The sequence below is a fragment of the Camellia sinensis genome, unplaced genomic scaffold (genome assembly GCF_055761805.1).
Source record: "Camellia sinensis isolate YWXY unplaced genomic scaffold, ASM5576180v1 Unanchor1, whole genome shotgun sequence".
In the NCBI taxonomy this organism is placed as follows: Eukaryota; Viridiplantae; Streptophyta; class Magnoliopsida; order Ericales; family Theaceae; genus Camellia; species Camellia sinensis.
In genome coordinates this window covers 23,521,343-23,533,243 of record NW_028128987.1, presented here as the reverse complement: position 1 = coordinate 23,533,243, position 11,901 = coordinate 23,521,343, and the positions used below count along the sequence as shown (strand labels likewise).

Here is an 11,901-nt window from a genome sequence, read left to right as displayed (position 1 = left end):
CATCCCCAGTAGGAGCCATTGGAGAGAGTAACTGGAGAGGATCTGGACTCACGTGTCCTGCAAGGTGATGTGGCCCCATCTGGACCATCCCCAGTAGGAGCCATTGGAGAGAGTAACTGGAGAGGATCTGGACTCACATTTACGAGTCTTTTGTATTCAGATGTACCCAAAGGGGGAAAAAAAAAGAGTTTCGAAGAAAGGCAAGAAACAAATGGATCAAATTCACCACTGGTTATATAAGCATTGCAAATGAATATAAAATACATTAGATAGATGTCCAAGGGATTTTACAGTAATCCTTTCCATTTGTGGAAAGATCACACTAAACAAACAATAACATTTCAAGTACACACATTATGTCCTTTCCACATTTCATATTCACTGAAAAAGTTGGTGGAGGGCTTCAGACCATGGGAGTACCAACCTGCCAAAAGCAAATATATGTATTCACCAAACCAGGAAATTATTTTTGAATAAATAACCAATATCCCAATTTTGCTTACAAGGGAGGGTAGTTGGCTCATAAATCATATCATTGTTTAAGATATAGCCGGAAGACCAAGCCCTAAACTTGATGACATGCTTTCATTTGAACTTCAACTGAAGTGTTGTATAGGGAATGAATGCTCCAGAAGCTCAGTGGTTAGAGTGTGTTTTTGAACAGAGAGGTCAATCCATCGCCTTCACATTCCCCTTCATACATACTGCCCCTAACCTTAGGTTAGATATAAAACTGTTCCTTCACGTTTTAAAAAGAACAACAATAAATATTGTTTTATCATTCTAACTCAAGAACAGTCTTTCTTACACAAATTAGGTGGTAACTTCAAGCCAAACCAAACCAAACCAAACCAAACTAAATTGTGTTCCAATCAAGTAGAGTTGACCACATAAATCCTTTTTCATCATTCCACTTTGTCAAAAGCTATATGCTTAGTTAAATTAAATAAATTTATATAGTGTTTCATAACTGCATCCCATGTCAATTTAAGTGTTTTCCTCCCCCTAACATTCCCAGTAATGGTAATCACATCATTGTGCCTTATCGTTGCATCTACATGACTTCGTTGTACACAACCAAATCATCTTATAGCCTCTTTTCCATCAACTTACCTTTAATTTGTACTACTAATACTATTTCATGAATATATTCATTTCTAATTATATCTTTCTTAGTTTTACCGCAAATTTATCTAAGCATTTTCATTTTAGCTGCACTCTTTTATAAACATGTTTCATATTATTTTGTGTCGTAAAGCATCTAAGCATTCTACAAAATTTTCCTTTCAATTTTATTAACATTCATTGATCACATAATATCACAGATGCACTCTTAAACTTAAGCCAACACATTTCCCCATTATTTCTACTTCTATTGTTGCTAAAATTATATTATACATTTAGTTTTAGTTATACAATTTTCAAACCTATTTGACCCTAGTTTTTCTGTTTGCATCTCAAAATATGAGAGTGAACACGTAGGAAGTGATATGTTTCGAATGCAGGCATGCTAGGTTTTGAATCTAGTCCAAGGTGTGAGATTCTGACTTCTAATGCAGGAATTGAGTGTTGTCACGAAGATGGACCACCGGTTCGGGTTTTGCCTCAACAAAGAGGACAACAATAAAGGTTTGTTTTCACCTTAATCCAACCCTTTTTCCTTTATAAACCCCAACCCATTTACCCTTTATCTGAACCATTAATCCTTAAAACCTGACCCAACAATTTTAACTACCCTCCCAAAAAAAAAAAAAAAAGAAGAAGTTTTCAACCCAACCCCACAAGTAGCGTCAACTTCAGTGCAATAAATACCCAACAAACAAGCCCATTTTATGATTTTAAAACCTGCCTTTACCCAGTGCCCTTGCCCATGGCAGCCCAATAATTTCAAATCTACCTGCATATTTGGCCCACAGCTCATTAAAACCACACCAACAGCCCATGAACTGCCAATTTAACGAACCTATTGTGTCTTCTTAATTCACTCCAGAACACTAAATACATGCCAGCTCATCTTTCCTATCAAAGCCGTTACAATCTTTGCATTGATTACTCCTTAAACCCAATTCAGCCTACAATTCATTATCAACATTCAGCCCATAATCCCTGACAGTAATACAAATCAGCCTGCCTTTACCTTAGTCCAGCCACTTAAAAAAAGAAAGAAAAAAAAAGGTCCTATATCTCCAACAAAGGCACAACTTAGGCAAACCATGGTCACTAATGCCAACTTAAACTCCAAATTTAAGACCTACCTCAGGAACATCAGGAGATAAAAAATCGATGTGCAAGAGATAAAAGCAACCTTGACCAAAATGCAAGACGTTGGAACATAAAGGGAAGGTTACAGCTACTGGACCTTTGGTGGCTCTGTTGAGTTATAACACAACGGCTATACAAAAGTGAATCTTTATTTAGATGCAAAGATACACTCAAGTATACAAGAAGACTCTCAAGGACACCTCACTCTTAGAATCACTCACACTCAAGCATTTGACTCCACTCTTGATTGTTGTGTCTTATCCCTTTCAAATGAGGTCACTTCCCTTTATATAGTCATCCACCTCCTCAATGGATGGCTAGGATCATTTTGATCCAAGGATTATTATTAACCCTCTAGAATATTCTAGCATATACTCATACTTTCCAATATTCTAGAACTCTCTAAACTATTCTAGTATATAATAGTACTTTCTATACTTCTAAAATATTCTAAAACCTTCCGAAACCTTCTAGATTTCTCTAGATTTTTACAAGCTTCTCTAACGTTCCAGAATCTTCTACAATGTTCTAGAATCTTCTTTAGATCTTTCTAGAGTCTTCTAGATCTTTCCGGAGTCTTCTAGATTATTCAACATATGCACTTAATAGTCTAGATAATTCTAGAAAAGTCAATGATGACTTTTAACACTCCCTCTCAGCATTGACTCCTTTATTTAGTTTTTCTTTTGTAGTTAAGCCGAGTTGCTTCTGAAGCTCTACAAACTTTGAAGCTCCAAGTCCCTTAGTAAACAAGCCTGCGTCCGTTCTGATTGATTTCATCTGTATCTCTCCTTGGAGCACCTTCTCTCGAATGAAATGGTAATGTATCCCCACGTGCTTTGTTCTTGCATGAAACATTGGATTCTCAGCCAAACGTATTGCTGACTGATTGTCATAGTGCAATGATACTCCATACTCAACTTGCTGGTGTAGATCCTTCATTAATTGCATAAGCCATGTGCTTTCTTGAGCTGCCATTGTTGCTGCTGTGTATTCAACCTCTGTGGTAGATAATGATACAGTAGGTTGTCTCTTACTGCACCAAGAGATTGCTTCTGAACCAAGGCTGAACACGTACCCAGTAGTCGACCTCCGTGTGTCATGATCTCCCGCATAATCAGCATCACAATAGCCAATTACCTTGCATGCTTCGCCTTTCTTGTACAAAAGACCGAAGTCAATTGTACCCTTCACATATCGGAGTATTCGACGAACTACTTCTAGATGAGGTTTCTTTGGCTTTTGCATATACCGGCTTACTACACCAACTGCATATGTAATGTCTGGCCGAGTGAGGGTGAGGTAGATCAAATTACCTACTAGTTGCCGATACATAGTTACATCCTCTAAGTCTTTACTTTCCTCTGAGCATAACTTGGCATTCATCTCCATTGGTGTAGAAACTGGCTTGCACTCAAGCATCTCATACTTCTGCAGCAAATTTTTAACATATTTTTGCTGGTAGAGGAATAAGCCTTTGCTACTTTGTTCTACTTCAAGCCCGAGAAAATGCTTGAGTTCTCCAACCTCCTTCATTTGAAATCATACTGACAAGTTCTCTCTTGCCCTTTGGATCTCTTCTTTATCATCTCCTGTGATGATTAAATCATCCACGTATACTAGCACTATAGCTAGTTGCTCACCTTGAGACTTGACAAACAGGCTCGAGTCCGCTGGTGCCACCGAGTACCCGCTTTGTACTAGAAATTCTGCTATTTTGCCATACCATGCCCTCGGCGCTTGCTTTAAGCCATACAAGGCTTTCTTTAATTTGCAAACATAAGTTGGATGGCCTTTGCTTTCAAACCCCTTCGGTTGCTCCATATATATATCTCGATCTATCTCACCGTGCAGAAAAGCATTCTTTATGTCCATTTGCCACAGCTTCCAAGACTTGTTGGCTGCAAGTGCTATTAGTACTCGCACCGTTGTGATCTTTGCTACTGGACTAAATGTTTCATCCTAGTCCAATCCATATTGCTGTGAGAAGCCTCGAGCCACTAGATGTGCTTTGCACCTTTTTATCGATCCATCAGGATGAGTTTTTACTTTGTACACCCACTTGCATGATATCGGTGTCCTTAGGCTTAGGAACTAGCTCCCATGTTTGATTCTGTTTGAGGGCTTGAATCTCTTCCTCCGTTGCCTTCTGCCATGCTTTGCTTTGGGATGCCTTTTCAAAGGTCGTTGGCTCTGTAATGCTATCTTCTTTAGTTAGAGCAGCATTTACATACTTCGGATCAGGCTTAAATTGTCTTTCCGACCTTTTGAGTTTTGGTCCAATCTCTTCAACCTCTTCTTGTTGGCTCAGGCGAACCTTTTTTGGACTCTTGTGATGGACACCTGTTTTCCACGAACTTGAAGATCTTATTGGTGTCTTTGACAAGTCAGGCTCTAACTCATCATCACTTTGTGTTGATATTGGCTCCTTGATGATTTCTAAAGTAGGAGGTGCCTCTTCCTCGTCTTTGCTCCCCCAACTTTTCTAGTAATTGATCTACTAAATTTCTGGAGTCTAACAATGGTACATCTTGTGAAGACCACCAAGATGAGGTTTTGTCAAATACAACATTCTTCGAAGTATAGCAGCGGCCAGTCGTGGGATTACATTATTGCCACCCTTTCCTTTGACTGTCGTAACCCACGAAGATGCAACGAATTGCCTTCTTATCGAACTTGCTACGTAGATGATTTGGCACAAATACGTAGCAAACACATCCGAATACTCGAAAGTGACTTACTGTAGGCTTTGTGTGCCATAACTTCTAGAAGGGAGAGACCAACCCCAAACCTGCCTGTGGTAGCCTGTTGATCACATGGGCTTTTGTCTTCATACATTCAGCCCAAAATTTGCTAGGCACATTCTTAGCATGTAGCATGCTCCGACAAGTCTCTGCAAGATGTCTATTATTTCTTTCAGCCACTCCATTCTGTTGTGGAGTACTTGAGCAGGTAAACTGATGTCGAATTTGGCATTCTCTAAGATAGTTAGAGAACTCATTTGATGAATATTCTCCTCCATTATCTGTTTGCAAGCATCGAATTTTCTTTCCAAGCTCGCTTTCAACCTTCTTACGAAATTCTTTGAACTTGGCAAAAACTTCAAACTTCTCGTTCATAAAATACACCCACACGTACCTTGAGAAGTCGTCAATGAAGGTCACCATGTAGCGCATTCCGCTGATTGATGCTTACTTTACCGATCCGAAGACATCTGAGTGGATAAGCTCTGAGGGTTCCTTAGCTCTATACTTTGAATCTTCATATGGTAACTGATGTGCCTTACCATACTGACATCCAACACAAGTTGTATCTTCTCGAATATCTAGTTGAGGAAGGCCTTTGAGCATAGACTTTTTCATCATTATTTTTAGCTTGTGATAGCTCACGTGACCCAAGCGTGCATGCCAAAGGTCTGCAGTCTCATTCTTTCGAGTCTTATCTACGTAGGCTGATTATGCTGACATTACGTAGATAGACTCCAATCGTTTTCTCTCCATGATGGGAGTACCAGATAACTTAACCTTCTAGTAAACCTTCACATTTTCTGGGCCGAATAACACATAGTTGCCTGAGGGTGTGAGTTGTGAGACTGATAGACAGATTCTTCTTCATCCCTGGCACATGATAGATGTCCTGCAGATGTATTTGGTTAGAGTTGAAGCGAGGAGTGATGATTGTCTTACCAACATGGGTGATCGGCAACCTTGTATTATCAGTGGTCACTACTACCCGGCCTCCTTTGTACTTGGACATACTGGATAGCTTCTTCTCGTCACCAGTCATGTGGTTAGAGCATCCTGAATCAACAATCCAATCATTGTTGTAGTTGATTGCTCCAATTTTAGACTCCGCCACAAGAGCCGACTCATTAGGCTTAGACACAACCACACATACAACCACTTCACTAGCGGTTAGACTATGTTGCTCTTGCACTACCCGTACATCAAAGTCTGTTTCTTCAAAGCAATAAGTTTCATTAGGATCGAACACTGCAAAGGATGCTTGAAAGTCCCATTCTTCCTCACTGTTGTCTTGGTGACTTTTGGATGTCACCAAGTTACCTTCTTCTTGCCTTCTCTTTGAATGACAATCTTTTGCAGAACGACAATCTTTTGTGTAGTGACCTTTCTTTCCACATTTGTAGCACTTTATGTTACGCCGCCAGGGTGCTGAGGATCGTCGATCATGGTTGTTGTTGCCATATTGAACTCCCCCTGTCTGAGAGCTCCCATCCTTGGTTGTTGTTGCCATATTGAACTCCCCCTGTCTGAGAGCTCCCATCCTGTTGCTGTGATTTGGCATGTTCTTCATTTTTCTTTGGCCTTATAGAGTTAGGCCGTCTTGGTCCACCCCGTCTTGGTCCACCCCTTCTATTATTATCACTGAAGAGTGCCTCCTCTTCAGCCTCCAATGAGACCCCAGCCACTTGCTTGCATAGACTTTCTTTATTGGCCAATAAATTCTCTAACTCTATAAAAGATGGTTGAATTGGCCAACCCCTTATAGCTGTGATGAATGCATTATACACGGGCCTTAACCCATGTATAATGATCCTCCTCATTCTTTCCTTATAAATATTTGCTTTGGGATCTAGATCTGAAATTTCATGACATAGATCCTTAATTTTTGTGAAATATCCACTTATGGACTTACTTCCTTGAGTGGTAGATATCAACTCATTTTCTAGAAATTGGAGACGAGCATCATTTGTTTTTGAAAACAGTGATGCAAAGGTGTCCCATGCTGCCTTGGGCGTGTCATCATTCCTGATGCGCCCGAGCGACTCATCCTCTATGGTTGTCTTGAGCACATACATTGCCTTTCCAGCCTTGATCTTCCATTTGCGGAGTGCCTTGGCATTTTTTTGTGGAAAGTGGTGCAGTCTCATTTCCATTAACAATCTCCCACAAATCCTGCACTTCAAGGTAGAACTTGATGCGACTTTGCCAACTCTGGTAGTTGTTGTTGAGTCTTGTGACTGCACTTGTTGTGTTCACAAGATTTACCATCGTGACTTGGTGTGATCCTCCTGCACTTTCACCAATTAAGTGTGGTCTCTAATCCACAAGCTTCATAGTCTTAAGTTGTGCACAATCAACTCAAGAAAATGGTCCTTGACCGCCTTGCTCTGATACCAAATTGTTGAGTTAGAATACAACGGCTATACAAAAGTGAATCTTTATTTAGATGCAAAGATACACTCAAGTATACAAAAAGACTCTCAAGGACACCTCACTCTTAGAATCACTCACACTCAAGCACTTGCCTCCACTCTTGATTGTTGTGTCTTATCCATTTCAAATGAGGTCACTTCCCTTTATATAGTCATCCACCTCCTCAATGGATAGCTAGGATCATTTTGATCTAAGGGCTATTATTAACCCTCTAGAATATTCTAGCATATACTCACACTTTCCAATATTTTAGAACTCTCTAAACTATTCTAATATATAATAGTACTTTCTATACTTCTAAAATATTCTAGAACCTTCCGGAACCTTCTAGATTTCTCTAGATTTCTACAAGTTTCTCTAACGTTCTAGAATCTTCTAGATTTCTTTAAATTTTTCTAGAGTCTTCTAGATCTTCCCAGAGTCTTCTAAATTATTCAACATATGCACTTAATAGCCTAGGTAATTCTAGAAAAGTCAATGATGACTCTTAACAGGCTCCACCGCAACCCCCTACTTGTGGATATGGACACCAACAAGCACCAATGGATCCTCACCCGAACCTCACCTGAATGAAGTAGATAGGGTGCCAAACTAGACATTCCAGATTTTAATGGGAACCAAGATCCAGAGGTATTCTTTGATTGGTTACATAGCTTAGAGAGTTTCTTTCGATGGTACCATATGACAGAGGGGAGAGAGATTTTTTACCGAAAGAAAATTGAAGGGAACAACTAGAATTGGGTGGTCAAAATATCAGCAAGAACATTATACACTATATGTAACTGAGAAGACGTGAAAATTGCAATGAACCGTTACTTTGTTCCACCGAGTTACAAGTAACAAGCTCAGTTGCAATTCACTCAATTAAAGAAGCAAGTCAGTGGATGAATACACTCAATTATTCTACAGTTCAGCTACAAGATCGATTTTCCATGGAATGAAGATGTCATGATTTCTATGTACCGTCATGGACTAAATCTGCAAATCTCTCGTGGATTAGCTGCAAGCAAGCTTTACCATACGGTCAATGCTGTCCAAGGAGCACTTCAGATGGAAAAAGAGAAGAAGAACACTCCTGTGTGGCCACCAGTAGACACTCTTACAAGGAGTGAGACGACTTTTGTAGATCCCATCTGAAGTGCCAAGCTTTACCATGTTTTAATTGCCAAGGTTTTGGACATCAAGCTCGAGATTAACCTTCACCCAAGATTAATATGCCTATTAAGTCTGTTGCTGTGATTGAAAATGAAGAGATTATGGAAGCAAAAGAGTTTGAGGAAGCAAAGCTTGATGTACAGGTTATTGATCCCCTTGATCCTGACTTTGATGATGAAGAATTTCAAGATGGGCTGATTGGGATCATTCAGCCATTACTTGCCAGTTGCAACTAGTAAGGAAAACATGAAGGAGCATGAAAAGCTACAGTGCCGACAAATTCTTCACACAAGGGTGAAGTGTCATGATCAAGTGTGCTCTGTAGTCATTAATATAGGAAGTTGCACTAATGTTGTGTTCGAAGATGTGAAAAAGTTAGGTTTGAAGAATGAGACACATCCCATTGGCACCAAGCTAAAGGTTGATAAATGGTGTCCCATGACATTCAACATTGGCAACCTCAAAGAGATGGTAATGTCTGATGTTCTTTCTCTAAAGCTTTGTCATATTCTACTAGGTTGTACATGGATCTGGGGATCACAATGCCATTTATACTGGACATGCCAACACATAATCTTTCATTGACAGTAAGACAAAGTAAACTCTCATTTATCCCACCTATTCGCATACCGTCAAATTGAAGAACTCTTCATTGATTCAGTGTGTTCCTCCTTCAAATGGGATTCTTGGTCATGCTCCTAACTCGCCGGACTTGAGTTCATTCCAGCAGAGGAGAATTGATGGCACAACCCTTGATTAGTTATTAGAAGCCCATTATCAGATTTGGAAGCCTATGGTGAAGCCCGTGGGTCTGAAGGTGTTCCGGTCTCATAAATGTAATTGGTAGAATATTATTATCAGTATTTAGTTAACTTTGTATTATTATGATTTTGTTTCCCAAATAGCATTAGGAAAGTTTCCTAATTAGATTAGGATATTAGTCCTTGATAAGCGCCAAAACGTTACAAATTTAAGCCCTCCAAACTACACTTTATAGTCCATAACTCAATGTTTTCGTGTTGTTTCATGTGTTTGCAAGAAGATTGATTCCCTGCACTGAAATGGCATAATTGGGAAGGTTTTGCAAGCTTAACTAAACACTTGGAGGACTTTAGATTCAAGCCCAAGAACTAAGCTTTAAAGATTTGAAGTGAACAGAATAAAAAAATCAAAATCTATGAAGTTTGGAGAAGAAAAAAATTGAATTTGATGCAATCCCAATGTAGGAGCCACTCTGCGCAGCTTCACTATCTTGAGGGTATCACTGTATTTCATGAGTATCCTTCCAATGTATATGGGATTACTCCCAATTATTCCACAATACACATAATAGCATCGATTCTATTGATTTGATTTTCTACCATATGTAAATATCAATTGTTGTTTTTCCAAATATAAAAATCACATTGGTAAATTTCTATGTATATAAATTATATCAACCAATAAAATGCATTACAATGAAAATCTTAAGATAAAATCCTAATTATATAGCTCAAAAACTGTATGAAGTAATTGAAATAAATAACTATTGATATCCATTGCTCATTATTATTATTATTATTATTATTATTATTATTATGGCGGTAAAGCTTTGTAAAACAAATGTTCTCCCAAAAGCTGAGAAATCCTACAGTGTTCAGTACCATAAAAAATGATAATTTCCTGCAAAATTTTGCAATATCAATACAAAATGCGTAACCTTGTCACAAATTGACGTAATAAAATGTCTAAAATTTTGTAATTTTCTTATGTTTTGTAGATATATATATGCAGAAAAAAGAAAAAGAAAAAAGGAAAAAAAAAAAAAAAGGGTTACCTCAGATTGAATGAGTGGTAGAAGAATGTGGGGAAGCCTTGTTGATACAATTGGGAATATCCTGAAATTGGTTGGCTGGCAAATTCTTAGAGAGAGGTCCAACATGAACTTGAATCATATCCTTATTGAAATCGACATCCATGCCAGTGACAGAAACCCATAAGAAGAGCTGCTTGGCTTGAATACCCGAAACATGGGAAACAGAACCATACCTCAGCACCCCTTTAATGTTCTTGTCGTAGTAGATAAGCTCATCCTTATCGAACTGGACGTAACAGGGTTGTTCCAGTTCGATCTCGAAAGACCCGTCCACTGACGACAGACTGTACGACTTCACTGCGTTCGGGATTATGCCCTTCGGGAACCCGTACTCAGGCAGGATGTCGTGGATGTCTGCGATTGGAAGGTTCAGATTCAGATTCAGATTCAAGGTGGGTCTTTTGGTTCTGGTTCTGGAGGACATACAGATATGGGTTTGGGAGAAAAGGAGGAGAGAGAAGAGATAGAGAGAGATTGATGAAGGGACGATGATGAGTCGGTTCTGAAGACAAGCCATCGACGCGATGCACAGAGAAAGAGAGAGAGAGAGAGAGACAGCGCGCCAGGTATGAGTCAACTACTTGGTGGCTTTGCGGAGGAGATTATTAAGGTGGTTATATAAGACATCCGCAGCACTTTACTTAAATTTTAGGAAAAATTATTTACAATTACACTATATATCGTCTTATTAAAAAAGTTATGTTTTTATAAGTCTTGTGTGAAATTTGTTGATGCATTTATTTTTAATATTAGTTGTTAATATTATAAATAATAATAAAATCATATATAGAAAATTAAATATTATCATAGATTAAGTTTACGAAACGTAACGTGACACCTACATAAACGTAACGTAACGTGACCATATCAGATGGGACATTACATAAACGTAACGTGTCGTGACACCTACATAAACGTAACGTAACGTGTCATGTTACGTTTCGTAAACTTATTAGGTTTTTGATTTTTTAAATTGAATGTGAGAATGTTACTTGTTTGTGTATTTTGAAATTCACATTCATATAGATATGATCTATAGGAAATTGAATGTTACCATATATTAAGTTTGCGAAATGTAACGTGACACCTATATAAACGTAACGTAACGTGACGTGACACCTACATAAACGTAACGTAACGTGCCACGTTACGTTTCGCAAACTTACTAGGTTTTTAATTTTTCAAATTGAATGTGAAAATGTTACTTGTTCGTGTATTTTGAAATTCACATTCATGTAGATATGATCTATGGTAACATTCAATTTCCTATATATGACTTTGCTATTATAATGTATAATAGTATATTAATACCATTTATTTACAACTCATACAATCTTGTGGAATACATTCCTATCTAAATAGGACTTGAAACTCTATAAGAAATTACACAGGACTTAACATAGCATAAGTGTTCGAAATAAGACTTATAAACAGGGCCGGCCCTGCCCTAAG

General features: G+C 38.5%; 1 long non-coding RNA gene across 1 annotated transcript; it reads right to left on the bottom strand.

Moving 5' to 3' along the window:
* Window positions 1-212: 212 nt before the first annotated feature.
* LOC145814374 (uncharacterized) lies at window positions 213-11,064 on the bottom strand. Its single transcript, XR_014357670.1, has 2 exons — window positions 10,411-11,064; window positions 213-424 (listed from the first exon to the last, which is right to left on the bottom strand). It is a non-coding gene; the product is annotated as an uncharacterized LOC145814374 (long non-coding RNA).
* Between the last annotated feature and the right edge of the window lie 837 nt (window positions 11,065-11,901).